We start from the raw sequence: 14474 nt of genomic DNA, 5'->3' as shown, positions 1-14474 counted from the left end.
CGGCTAGACTTATTTTTAATAAACCGAGAAGGACACCGGCCACCCCCCTCCTCCGGGAGCTACACTGGTTGCCAGTGAATCAACGAGCTAAGTTCAAGGGCCTATGCATCACGCAGAAAGCCTTATATGGGCAAGCCCCGGAATATATTAAAAAACGACTTGTCCCATATGCCCCTAACAGGAACCTACGCTCAGCTAACGCCGCCCTATTGATCTGCCCTAGGATCAAACGATCCACTATTGGTGGTTGGACATTCTCCCACACAATGCCCAAAGCCTGGAACGAACTGCCTGAAAATCTGCGCAAGGAAACCAGACTCCTGCCTTTCAGGAAAAAGCTAAAAACCGTGCTTTTCCAAGAGGCATGGGGTAATATCTAGTCTGCTTTCCCCCTGCCAGTACTCACTCGCCTGTCAAGCGCTTAGAGACCCCGGGGTGATAAGGCGCTCTACAAGTTGAAAATACAAATACAAATACAAATACAGTTCCCATACTTTTGTTTACGCACCTCACTGTGTAAGAAAAAAGCATTGGGGTGAAATAGTGGTCTCTGCTAACATGGATTAATTGACAACCTATATGGCTACACAATGTTACGTTCGTCTCAGTGGCTCATGTGAATGGGAATACCAGGTTTCCACTAGTGGGCTTTCAGTCATCTAATCTGTGCACTGTGGGGTTTGCAGCCCCATTTCGCTTTACTTGAGTAAATGCATTTGACACGAGGTGGTATCTCTGTTTCTAATGGGGCAAACAGGTGGTGCTATGTTTTTGCTTGCAGCTATTACAAAAAGCAGAACTACAGATCCCATGGTGCAAAATGCTGTCGGCTGAAAAGCCAGGACTGGAAACTGATCAGCTTTGATCAGCTCTCTTCAACTGTATGTTTTGCTTTCACTGTTTGCATGCAGAATTATACGATAGGGGTAGAAAGCGCTATATAAATACATGCAAGAAGGTATGCTCTGTTTTGTAATTGGGTGTGTTCTTTATTGTAATCAGTTATAGTCGTTATGTACGTGGGCTGGCGTGGTTTTTTTTATGAGGGGATTGCCCATTTTTTCCCCAGCAAATTAATACACCCAGGCTCTAGCGCGCGGGAGGTGCTTATCGCTTTCCTACACTACGCGGAAGGTAAGCAGCTGCCAGTTATCTCACCCGGTACTTTTGAAATTTTTTAGATTTAGACACAGAAGTGGCCGAAGCAAAAGAGGTTTATATGTTATCTATACCAATGCAAAACGAGCAAGGTTATGATGTTCGTACTTTCGAAGTCACTTCATCGTTTCACCTGTGTGGAAACCAATTGGTTTGTGAGCGGGAGTGCAGGATCTGGCAAACATTGACTTGCTAACCCACAAATTGGGGGTCACGGAATGGCAGCAAAAATGGGTCGCTCAGTCCAGTCAACGTATGCATTAATTAAAACAGTTGTGGCAAAGACCTTGGTAATTATGTCAAACCCCGTAGTAAATCTGTTTCGGCATAATTGGTCACAAACCGGCTCAATTTAAAAAATATCATATGGGGAGGTTAAAGTACATGCTGGAGAGACGGTTGTATACACGCCAATTTCCAAGTTATTAGAAGAGTAGTATAAATAGTGGTTAGCAGTAGTGACGCATCTTAAAATAGCATTGGGTTAACGTGCCTGCTGTGAAATATAACTTAACATTATATTTGTATTTTATGTAGCTTTTTCAATAGGTTACTTGAAGAGATCTTTGTGTCACCCGTAGGTCACACATTACAGTCCTTGGAATATTACTAAATGATGTGTTTATTACTATCCAGTTGCTGCATGCGAACAGCAGCAGGCCATAAGACTGGAACCTAAATTTTATTTTCCTAAATTTTTAGTCATTCTAAGGTTAGTAAATAGCGTTCCTTCGAGTAGGAATAAAGAGCGTTATAAATGTAATTTATCAACTAGAGTTTTGACATTGTTCAAGTGCACGCACATTTCTTACAGACAGAGCTTTAAAAACTTAAAACCAACCTTTTTCGATTACTTTGTGGCGTTGGTTTAAGGTGTTAATCTCCATCGAACTCCCAGTCAGCCTGATACTCTAACAGAAGGATGTTGATGGCCCTCTAAGTGAGCCATTTGAACGCACTTCTACTTTGAGATTTCTTCACCACCTACTGATTGTTTATTCTTCACCACCTGCTGATTGTTTATTTGAACGCAAAGCAACGAAATGTGGGCACTTCTAAAAGTGCCCTGTATCAACAAAAACGTTAGAACAGAGACGCGCCAACCTGGCTGTTATGCTGTAACTGAGTGCAAATAGGTTTACCTCCTATCCTAAAATAAATTAATAAATAAAAACAAGCATTGGCATATCCAATAGGTCTCGCCTTTGGGACCTTATAAGTGTTTAGCTATGCAGGATATTATCCTGGGTGGTGTGCCACCAGGAATTTTTGAGCTATACAACAATACAATGATGGACACATGCATACAAGTGTGCTCAATTTCACTAATAACATTGACATATTTTATCTCTTTTGAAGTCTCTTTCAGCTTCCGCCAGGTATGCAGCTTTCGCGGTTTGGATGCTAACCGGGCCACAGTAGCCCGGTCCGCGCATTCCTCCATCCTGCTTTGTATGAAGGAATTATTTGGAGGGAGGTTGGTGGGATAAGTGTTAGCAACTACAATAGCTGCGGCCCTCCTCACCTTCTCCTGCCCCTGAACTTCCCGCGTGGTATCATGGATAGGGTTGCCACCTCTCAAGACACAAACGGAATGCGGAGAATGAGAGGGGTTGGGAGCATTGTGAACATGGACAGCGGGTGGGTGGCAGGAGCAGAGCAACCAACAAGCGCGGCCGCGAAAGTGAAAGCGACCGCGCTGTGTTTAATTAGTAACATGAGCCACGATGAGGGAAGAATGCAGCTGGCACAATGCGTGCTGCTGTTCGCTCCCGAGACCCGAAAGCCGTGGGAGGGAACCTTTAGAGAAAAGGTGAAACATGCACCCGCTTTTGGCCATTTGAGTGCTTTCATTATTGAAAACCACACACAAAGTCCAATAGAATGTGTGGGAGTTACCAAACTCACACGGCGAAGTTTAGGGGAAGTTTGGAGTGCTCAGAAGAAGCCTCCCATAGAGCAGCGCATGCGCACTGCGCTATGCTTGACCTGAAAACTAACAGCTGGTTTGCTGTTCTAAAAGGTCCAAAAAGCATTAGGTGTAAAATAAATGGTGTGGAGTTAATCGTCCACTTTTGTAACATTGCAGTTTGCCCTCTTTGCTTTACTAATCATTTAGAAATCTAGTCTGCTTTCAAATACTTTTTGTGATTTCCGGACCTCCCCTCCGAAGTTTGTGGTTTTAGGTTTATAGTTCTAAGGGGAAAAATTCTGAATTTCTCTAGTTTGTAAATGTGTTTAAAATTTGTTTTTAAAAATTGCAAGGACTTTTAAGCTGGTAAATTACCAGACAAGTGGCCACCCAAAATTCAGGTTGCATCTAGGTAAGCTATACTGTAATGAGAGATATTATCCCTGCCTTCACTGTGTATTGCAGTGTGAAGGGTAATGTTGCCCATGCCTCCTGTGCTGCAAGGGGGTTGGTGAGGATGTCTTCTGTATATGTTGTGCTGAAGGTGGTGTTACCAAGGCCTGCTGTCTTGTAGGACGTGGGGGTGGAGGTAGCGATGTCCAGGCCTGCTGTAAAAGAGTGAGGCCTATTAGGATATGACAACACTTTATGGGTAGGGGAATGGGGAGGGCATGGGGGGATTTATCTTCCTGTAATTTTAAATGAGGGGGATTCTGAGGACAGGACTGTGAATGGCATATGCACAAAGAAGTGGCGGACTGAGGTATTAGCCATCCTGGCTTAATGCCTCTCTCCACCACTTCAGAAATGCAGGGCGGCATCCTATTTACAAGAATATGGGGGCAGCCTTGTGTTTCCCCCTGCACTGGTGCTACATTTAGCTGCCTAGCACCAACACATACACCCATGCACCATATTGCAAGGGTGTCTGTGTGCAGGGGAAGATTGTTTGTGTAGGAACGTGCCCCTTCCTAAACATAAACAATATTTAAATGCCGTCTTGTCACTTCTATGTGTGCTGCTTAATGCAGCACACATGGAAGTTAGAAAATGTCATTTTTTTTAAATTTACAGATTGTTTATGTGTAGAAAGGAACACATTCCTACACATAAACAATCCAAGGCGTTTTGTTTTTTCCATGTGTGATGCACAAGGCAGCACACATGGAAAAAGCAGAAACGATGAGAAATAAAGCATATCGCCAAGTTAAGTCCAGGTTTTCCGTGGTCTTAATTTTGGCGCTGCCTCCTATTTACGCCACCCTTGTAAGTAGGGGGCAGTGTCAAAATCAATGGGTGTTGCAGTGGAATGCCCACTGCAACACCCACTGCCCACCCCTTTCACGCTAAGCATAGCATGAAAGGGGGCCTTATTTACAAGGCAGCGTGCTTCACTGCTGCCTGGTAAGTAAGGTGAAGCCCCTATCGCCATCGCCATCGGAAAAGTGACGTTCCCATGGGGATGGGGGCTTTTACATATGCCTCTGAGTGTTGTACCAGGTTTCCAGAGTTAGCGATTGGGTGCATGGTAAAGAAACCAAAATAAATGCCCAAGCTGCACAGAAACCAGTGAAGACCCAAATATAGGGAGATTCGGGGGCTGATTCCGATTTCGGCCGGAAGGGCTCCGAACGATGGTCGGAGCCCTTCCGACAGACCCAGAACGTGTCGCACGGATTCCTTTCCGACCGAGCCATTCTGCTCTGTCCGCAGTCCAGAAATCCCTCAGTACTCCCCCGGTCGCCTCTTTACGACCGAGGGAGTACAATGGCAGCTTTTCACTACCTTTTCGTGCCGGTGTGTCCGGCACCAAAAGGCAGTTGGAAGCTGTCTCTGGGGGCCCCCAGCAGGGCCCCCATGGGTGTGTGGCTGCCAGATGGCGGCCTGGGGGCACCTATGGTGCCCCTCCATTGATCCCTGCACCTGGTGGCAGGCACCTTGGGGTGCCGACCACAGGGTGCAGGGATGAACTGCACCCCTGCTTTCAACAATGCAGGCATGCATTCCGCTCGGAATGCATGCTTGTATTATACTAGCAGGGCTGTAACTGACGACAGCAGGTCGGTCGGTTACAGCTCCTAGCTGATGTCAAACGGACTCCGGTCCGTCCGACATCGGAATCGGACCCTAAATGTGTTCACATCTCTTGGCTGGTTTACACAGCATGGATGGTATTAAAAACTCATAGATGTCGTAAATGGCAATAAAGGGGCACCAATGGAATGGTTGGCACACAACAAGGGTATTTGAACTGTTTAAGAATTAACCGATCAGGCCACTTTCAGTTTTGGGATTCCTTGCTAAATTCAGCTAGTTTTCATTTCTAGTAAATACAGTAAATTCGGTTTTCAATTGATGCACTGTAGACAATGACGGAAATGTTGTAGAAGGAAGGTAATGTCCACGAAAAAAGTAGAACTATGCTTATTTTGTAGTACAAAAGACCACAAGAGTAAAAAACAGAGTACATTTGTAAATATCCCTTGAAATATCACATTTGGGTTTTCACGCTCTGCATTATTCCTATTGAATGCCAGAAGAAGGGAACACCTCTAATCAATTACAAAGTAACCAGACCTTAGAAGAAACATAGAATTTCTTTTGTATTACTTTAATATTTACTACTGAAATATGCAAATATTGTCAGAAATGTATACACTTTGCATTTTTGCAATTTCTGTGTTTTCCACACATATCCTGTTGCGGGTATTCTAATCATACACAGAACTGTGCATATAGACCCGTTCCTCAGTGAATTGTGGTGTACCAAAAAACTCACCTCAGTACCCAGAACCGACTACTTCAGTGTCTCATTAGCTCTTCGTCCTATAGCAAAGGCACCAATGATTAGACAACCCAGAACATGCAACTTAGGTTACTCAGGAATGGTGGGAATCAAGAACACTATTTCGTTTGTTATTCTCATACCAGTTCACAACGTGAGTAAATAGAGACACGGAAAAGTTTAAAATGTTTATTTTAACGACGTGCTCTAAGATGCAGTATTTTTGCTAACATAAGCAAGCACATGATTAAAAATAATACGATCTGCAATGTTACAATTCCATAAAACACAAAGGTAGAAAACATATTATAATGATAGTGGAAACAGGTTCTATAGTGCCTCGTGTACCACACTCCCTTGCTAGGAACGAATGAAAGCATGGCATCCTTGTACGCCTTAGAGGCGAACGCTGGACCCTGGTCCAAATGAAGGGTGCCACATGCAAAAATTCCCACGAAGACACGCAAATCCCTTATGACAGTTCGGCCATCGGCATTTCGTTGTGGCCAGACCCAAATAAAGCGTGTGCACGAATCCACTGCAACTAAGATGTACTTATACACAGTATCCGAGGAGAAAGGACTGCAGTGATCTAAATAAATACACCCTAGTGGTTTATTAGATATTAGATATGTACAACTGTGTCTGGGGTGGGCGCGCATCAGTTGAAGGTTTTATCTGCTGGCAAATGCCACAATGAAGGACATTATCACGCGTTTGTTTGTACAAACCACACTACCAGCAACGCTGTTGTAGAAGAGATAGTCGCAGAAACGCCGGCATGCGCCAAGGCCATACCCTCGTGAGCTGCTGTTATCAATGAGTGCCTGCGGTCCGCTTTGGGAATCAATCTGTCACCGTCGTTAATTCTTACATATGGAACTTTATCCAGACTTAAATGATAATAGTATTTAGAAGGGAAACCTCTCGGGAAATTACCTCCCTTCTCTGTTGCAGCAATGGCTGCCAAAATGTCATCATCAATCTTACTTTTGGAACGGGTAACTGCTGCTACTACATATGTCGCTACTGCTGTCTTTGCTGCTTCGTCAGCAAGACAGTTATCAGCAGCGTGTACCCCCACGCGTTGGTGACCAAGGGTATGAATTACAAACACGAGCGGCAGCCATTCTTTAAGCTCTGCCACTCGAACCCACAGCATTTTGTGTTTCATTGTGCTACCTTTTTGGAGTCACGAAATTCATTTTGAGTCCAAAAGAATAAATTGTCATTGTAAGACTGAACACAGTAGTAAGAGTCACTTACAATAAGAGTAGTCACACAAGGGTCAGCATACTCCAGTGCAAGCACCAGAGCACGTAGCTCTGCCAACTGGGCTGTACAGTCCCCCAATGTCTGCGTATGTACGACATCAGACTTGAATACTCCATTCACCATAGTACCAACCACTATTGCGCAGGCTGCTGAATAAGAATGCTGATACCGTCGCCGGTTGCGCTGATCTCAGTGTAAATGATCCAGCGGGCGCAAGGCCACAGGAGCCGGATGAACGAATTCATACTGCAAGTACTCCTGAGTTTGCAAAGAGGAATCAAAAATAAACGTGACATCCGGGGAGGTCAAGGATGTGGCCCATTGTATCCACCAAGGATGCAAAGCTTTTGAATGAAGTACACTGACTTTTGTCACTGCCTCCAAGGCAGGATGCGGTGTAACAGCCAACATGCGTTTCCCCTGCGACAGCGCTAGTTCCTTTAGACTCGCCATCTGCACTGCTGTCAACTTTTTCCACAGAGGAAAATCGCATTTCAGCCAAAGTGTAAAAGTGTGTCTCGTAAGCAATAGGGACTGTCACCCTCATTAAGTCAGGTACGTGAAACTCACCACCCAAGGCACAATTCTTTTTTTTTTGTGAAAACTTTTTATTGATTTTAAAACAAGAAAACAAAAGAACAGCACAACACAAGGCAGTACATTAAAACGTGTCATCACGTGGTCCGTGGGGGGGGGGGGGTACATAGAGGAATCAGGCAGTAGTGCAATCAATAAGTGGGGGGGGGGAAGGAGACCAAAATATACACAAAACAACTATATTCCTGTAGAGGAAACGTCGGGTTGGGAGGAGGACAAATCAGCATCAAATTCCGACAGTGGGGGAGTACATATATCTCCACGGTATGCGTTCCATTGAGTCCACACTTTCCCCCACTTGCCTGGTTTGCCACGGGAAACATACACCGTCTTTTCTCGAAACATGCACCAATCCATGTTTTGTGTCCACCCTAGAAGTGTCGGAGGCTTCTGAGCGCCCCACAGCTGGGCAATATCGCGCTTGGCCACCATGTTGCCCAAGGTCGCCCAGCGGAGCTGCGCTTGATTGTAGTCATTCGGCTCCCAGACATTCAACAGGCATCTTCGCGCTTCAGGCAGTAATCGCACTCCCGTGACCTCACTCATTACTTCATGCACACGATTCCAATAAAGTAGCACAGCAGGGCATTCCCAGATAATATGAAGGAACGTGGCCACCATACCGCACCCGCGCCTGCACAATCCATCCATCGAAAAACCCATTCGAACCAGACGTGGGCCAGTCACATACACCCTATGCAAAATTTTCAGTTGGACAAACCGAAGACGTGCCGGGATAGCCACTTCCTTCGGGGGGGAAATAGCGGATTGCCAGTCCTCATCATCGAGTTCTAGACCATCTCCGGTCCACAACCCTCGAAGACTATCTAGTAGATCAGTCCTGGTATTGATCAACTTTTTATAAATTAGCGAGATCGTGCTATCAGGAACGTGACCATCCAGAATCCGATCCTCGAGCGGGGATGCCTCCGGCACGTCCGAGCCTAGTGGGAAGACAGACAAGACCGCATGCCGGACTTGCGCATATCTGAAGAATTCCTTATCATTCAGCCCATACTCAACTTTCAATTCCTCAAACGTCTTGACCCTGCCCTTGATCCATACGTCATCTACCCTACTGATCCCGATCATGTCCCACCGATCAAATCCCTTCGATTGCCAAAGGGAGCCCAGTTTATCCGAAGCATATAGAGGGGTAGCCCGGGTCGGCCTATCGGCCCATCCCGTGGCCGCCGTAGCTCTACGCCACACCTGCACTGCTGTTTTGGTGGGGCCCGTAAGAGTTTCGCCAGCTGATTTCGCATATAGAGCCCTATTGTAGTCCCCACCGGGTAACAACCATCTGTCCATCGCAAAAGCCGGGTTTAGCGGAGGAGTGTAGGTGCCATGGTTGATGGCCCCCAATTGAGAGGCCCAGTAATAGCGACGAATGTCCGGGAGAGCGATGCCGCCATCGTACCAAGGGAGTGTAAGCTTCGAGAGGGCGATGCGAGGACGGCCCCCCCATAGTAATTGCCGCTGCAGACTCTCAATCTCACGAAAATAATCCGCTGGCACTACATCAAGCGTGTTTTGAAGCGCATAAAGGAATCGGGGGAGCGACATCATCTTAAACAACGCAGCTCGTCCCAAGGGAGAAAGGGGGAGTCTGCTCCAAGTCCCGACATCTGCCCGAAGGGGTCTGAGAGGGGGCAGCAAATTGCGCTCATACCGAAGTGTGGGGTCCAAGGTGACAAAAATTCCCAGATACTTGAAACCATCGAGTACCACCGGAATAGGACAATCACGGGGCAGGAGAGGAGTATCTCCGGAGAGAACATAAACGCAAGATTTAGACCAATTTATAACTAAGCCGAAATTTTTACGGAAAGAAGTCAAAACATCGAAAAGGACGATTAACGACTTTCGGGGCGATGTGAGGTATAAAAGGATATCATCTGCATACAGAGATACACGGTCTTCAAATCCCGGAGACCACCGAATGCCCTTCATGGAAGGTTCCCATCGCAGCCAAGCCGCCAGTGGTTCTAAAGCAAGGGCAAACAAGAGTGGGGACAGAGGACAGCCCTGGCGCGTACCTCTACCGAGGGCAAAGGTGGCCGAGACACGTCCATTCACCACTACCTGGGCTAAGGGATCAGCGTAGAGCAATCAAACCCAGCGGATAAAGGTAGGCCCAAACCCGAATTTGGAAAGGACCGCCCAAAGATAGGGCCATTCAATCGTGTCAAACGCCATGGTGGCGTCCAAAGACGCCAAGATGGCCGACTCTCTCAATGTCCCCGCTCGCGCGAGGACTCCATGCAAGCGCCGAAGATTAAGTGCCGTATTGCGATGTGGTATAAATCCGGACTGGTCCGGATGGACCAGATCGCCTATAACAGCCACCAGACGATTAGCAAGAACTTTGGCCAGGATCTTGGGTTCAGCATTTATAAGGGAAATAGGCCTGTACGATTCGCAGCGGTCACGCGGCTTACCCTCTTTATGTATAACCACTATGGAAGCCAACCTTTGATCAGGAGGAAGAAACCCTTCCTCCAGTGAGTCCAAAAACATAGACTGCATATATGGTGCCAGCACATCCGGACGGAGCTTATAGAGTTCTATGGGGAGTCCATTAGGGCCCGAGGCCTTCCCGGAGCGGATCGAACGGATAGCGGTCGCAACCTCATCCGCCGTAGGCGGAGCCTCAAGCAGGTCCCTCTCAGATTCAGACAAGCATGGTAGCGAGATATCGCGTAAAAGCATGTGGGAGTCCTGCTCCGGTCTATCAGAAACAGGGGAGTACACTACCCGAAAATAATCGGCGAACCTCTCAACAATCCCAGCAGGGTCCGTGATACTTTCACCATTCGCGTCAACTATAACAGGAACAACTCGACTCGTGCATTCTCTCCTATCCAACCAAGCAAGCAATTTCCCAGCCTTATCTCCCACATCATACAGACGTCCCTGCTGTTCACGACTCATCTCCTTCGCTGCATCAGTCACCAGAGCTCTGTACTCATGTTGTTTCAGGTCCAACAGATGAAGCCTCTCAGGGGAGACCCCAGCATCAAACTCTCCCTCAAGAACGGTAATTTCAGTCTCAAGACGAACAACCTCCTCTCGTCTACACCTCTTAACATTGCCAATCGATGAGAGGGCCTGCCCCCGAATCACAGTTTTGTAAGCCTCCCACAAGGAGACGGAAGAGGATACTGACCCCACATTTTCGGCAAAGTATTGATCAATTGTCTTAAGTAGTTCCGCTCTAATCTTAGGGTCACGGAGGTACCATTGGTTGATCGGGGCCACACGACCCTCCGATTCCCCCATGCGCGTTCACAACCAACCACAGTGGGGAATGATCCGAAATACCCCTGGCAAGATGTTTCACCTCCCCTATACGGGAAGTCTGGGAGGAGGGCATCAAAACATAATCCAATCTCGAAAGGCTGCCGTGGGCCCCAGAGTGGAAGGTATACTGTTGTTGCCCAGGATGATGTAAGCGCCAACAATCGGTCAGCCCCAGCGCCTCCATGAAGTCTCCAAGCCAGGATTGGAAGTTAGCGAGAACTCGGGGAGGGTAACGATCACACATCCCAGATACTACAGAATTAAAGTCTCCCCCGACTACAAGCAAACCCTCGGGGACTCCCAGAATCACTCTTCCCAGATCTGCATAGGTCGTAGTCTGAAGACCTGGGGGTATGTAAACAGAAAATAACGTAACCACCCTACCCTCCCAACGCCCCACAATGGCGGCGTACCGCCCTCTATCATTAAGTATAATGTCGTCAACAGCAAGGGGGAGGGAGGTCTGGATCAGAAAGCCCACCCCTCTGGAGCCAGAAGTGAAACCTGAGTGTGCAATGAAACGATAGCCACGCCTATTCATGGCGTGGCACATATTACCCAGCAAGTGCGTCTCCTGAAGCAAAACCACATCAGGGGACAAGCGTCTTAGTAACTGCAAGACCACTCCCCGTTTAATTCTGTCTCCCAGACCATTTACGTTCCAACACAGTATCCGTAGTCCCCTACCCCCCATCCCAGAGTCCACCCCAAGTCCCCCCCCCAGACCAGCCGCGACACCACAACACAGAAGATCATCAGCATTATGCCTTGAAAAAAACAAAAAAACACATCCCTGAACTTCCCAACCCCCCAGAACATCATACCCCCCACCCCGCACCCCTGCGTTAGACTCAAAAGCCACCCCAACTCGCAGCGTTCCTGTCGCCCTAACATACAACTAATCTACGAAAAGAACCCCAGAGGAGGAAGTCTCACCCGCCCCTCACCCTCACCCACACCCCAGTAAGACAATGGAGTAGCAATCATTATCAACATAGCATCGAACCACTGCCGAAAGTCAAAACGTTGGTCCGGGAGCCGATGACGCTCCCTATTCCTGCTCCGTCGGGCCGCGCTCCGCTCCACCGGAAAGTTCCGATTGTTCAAATCGCCCTCGTCCCGGAGGCAGCGAGTCCAACCAGTCATTAGTCGCTTCAGGACGGTCAAAGAAAAATGTTCTATCGTTGTGGACGATACGCAATCGAGCCGGGAAAAGCATGGCATATTTCATGTCTCTGTCTCTCAGTCTCTTCTTCCCTCCTTGAAATCCCAGCCGCTGCTTCTGGACTTGTTGGGTGAAGTCCAGATAAAAGCTGACCGCAGCGTTCTCATATTCCGTGGGGCCTGACGTGCGGGAAGCCTGCAATATCACATCCCTGTCACGAAAGTTGAAAATCCGCGCAATGATGGGGCGCGGAGAGGCACCCAGCTTGGGCGGGCCACCCGGGACACGGTGGGCCCGTTCCACTGCAAAAAACTTGCTCAGTCCCTTGGTCGCTAAATGATTTAGGACAAGGTCCTCCACCAGTAGGTCCACAGCTGACGATTCAGTCTTCTCCGGTACACCGACCAGTCGGACGTTCCGTCGTGCTCGGCCCTCAAAATCGTCCAAGCGACGGGAGAGATAGTCACGGGCGGATCTCAGATTACCGACCTCCGTCTGAAGGTCAGAGACGTTAGTGATAAGACTAGCAGTCTTCAGGTCGAGAGACTTGACCTTTTCGTTGGTTTTTGCAAGATCCGCCCTGATTAGATTGACATCTATGGCAACAGTGTCCAGCTTGAGGGTGAGGGCCTCATATTGTTGTCCCATCGCGGCCTTCATCCCAGCAATGGCGCACATGACGTCTTTCAACGACGGGTCATCACCCAGCAGGGATTCGTCCTCCATGCCGGCCGGGGGTTTAGCCATTCCGCTCGGAGAGCTCTTAGTGAGGGTATAACGGTCCATGACGTTGGATTGGACAGAACCTCCTCGAGCTGCCGGTCTGGTCTTGCGCCTCTCTGCTTCAGGCTTGGTGGCCATTTTAGGTCGTGTGCCCCGGAGGGTATTCTGAGACCTAGTGAAAATGGCTACACTCGATGTGCCCGCAGAAGCTCAGAGAATAAAGTGAGGACCAATCACTAGGCAAAGAGCAAGAAAGTCCGGATCTCCAAGCGATGTTGCGAATAGATGAGTGAAGCAAGCAACCAGGGCGACCAAGGCAAGGTCAATGACGTAGGATCGTCAAAATCGAAACCGAAAGTAGAAGACCGTGCAAGGGAGGTTAGCGCAGGCCGTTGTTGTTCAATTACAACCCGGCTGGCAGAGTAGGCAAGCCCGGGGCAGTGCCATGGAGCAGTCCGCAAATATTCAGAAAGCCATATCTTCGGTTCCCGGAGACCAAATTGAGATTCGCAAACGGATAAGTGATCAGCAGGTTCTCGACCACAGAAACCCGTCGTCCAAATCAGGATTAATTGCAGGATAGTCGATGGAGGTGGCGAAGGTCCGGGAGCTCTGAGCTCACGCGACCATCTTGGGTGCGCGCTAAGCTCCTCCAAGGCACAATTCTTATTACCAGGTTGGTGTGGTTTTCACGAGTAAGTAAGAACTTAGATTCAAGAATATCAGCCTGCAAAGATTGCAAGATGGCTGAATGTTCAGGCAGACAGCTCGATTTGGTGAAAGTAGGTTATATCCAGGCATAAAACGGCTTGATCCGCTGGGCATATTCGGGTATATAAGTACGCCCGAAGTTTTAAAAAAAAACAGTAACATTTGTAGTCTTTTCAGAGTTGTAGGAGCACACAACTGTGCGCATTTCTCAAGGAAGTGAGGTGCTAAACCTCAACCTTCATAGTTGAGCTCATAGCCCAGGAACAACACTGTATACTCTGCAATGTGTGATTTTGCAAAGCTAAATTTATAACCAAAGTCCGCAAACATACAAATGATGTGGTCAACGCGACACAGATGCGGCCATAATTTGTCTGTGAGATAAATGTCCTCAACATACGAGCATGCATCAGGGTCGAGTCCCTCCAAAAGAGACAATGCCAGCGGCAAAGATGCCTGGAATGTTCTTATATCCCATGGCTAATCTTGTGAACTGTTTTTGTTTGCTGCCACAGGTAAATGCCGTCCATTGACTACTAATAGGACGCTATTACTGTGAGTATTCTGTACCGCGCAGGTCCAACAATGAGAGTTCAAATGCCTGTAATCCAATACCAAACGGTAAGAGCCATCAGGCTTGGTCACAGTAAAAAGAGAATTATTCATCAGTGACACGTATGTTTCAATCACACCTTGATATTCCAATTGGTCAATGATTTCCGCCACGGGAGCTTTTGCTTCACGTCGCATGGGATATTTGGGTTGAGGCTGTGGCATAGACCGCAATGGTATCTCATGTCTGGGGGGGAAATTTGTCCCACCCACATTGAGTATGGTACAAAGCC

General features: G+C 47.8%; 1 protein-coding gene across 1 annotated transcript in view; it reads left to right on the top strand.

Annotated features, from left to right (window-relative positions):
• The first annotated feature begins 1077 nt into the window (after window positions 1-1077).
• Window positions 1078-14474, top strand: part of LOC144773117 (E3 ubiquitin-protein ligase TRIM39-like) — a 391830-nt gene continuing 378433 nt past the window's right edge. Inside the window, exon 1 of the mRNA XM_078657975.1 lies at window positions 1078-1134. The gene's annotated coding sequence lies outside the window, so the exon portion shown is untranslated. The remainder of the gene's footprint in view (window positions 1135-14474) is intronic.

This window comes from Lissotriton helveticus, chromosome 1_1 (genome assembly GCF_964261635.1).
Source record: "Lissotriton helveticus chromosome 1_1, aLisHel1.1, whole genome shotgun sequence".
Classification (NCBI taxonomy): domain Eukaryota; kingdom Metazoa; phylum Chordata; class Amphibia; order Caudata; family Salamandridae; genus Lissotriton; species Lissotriton helveticus.
Note: the sequence above shows the minus strand (reverse complement) of the source record. Positions and strands in the feature narration are given on the sequence as shown.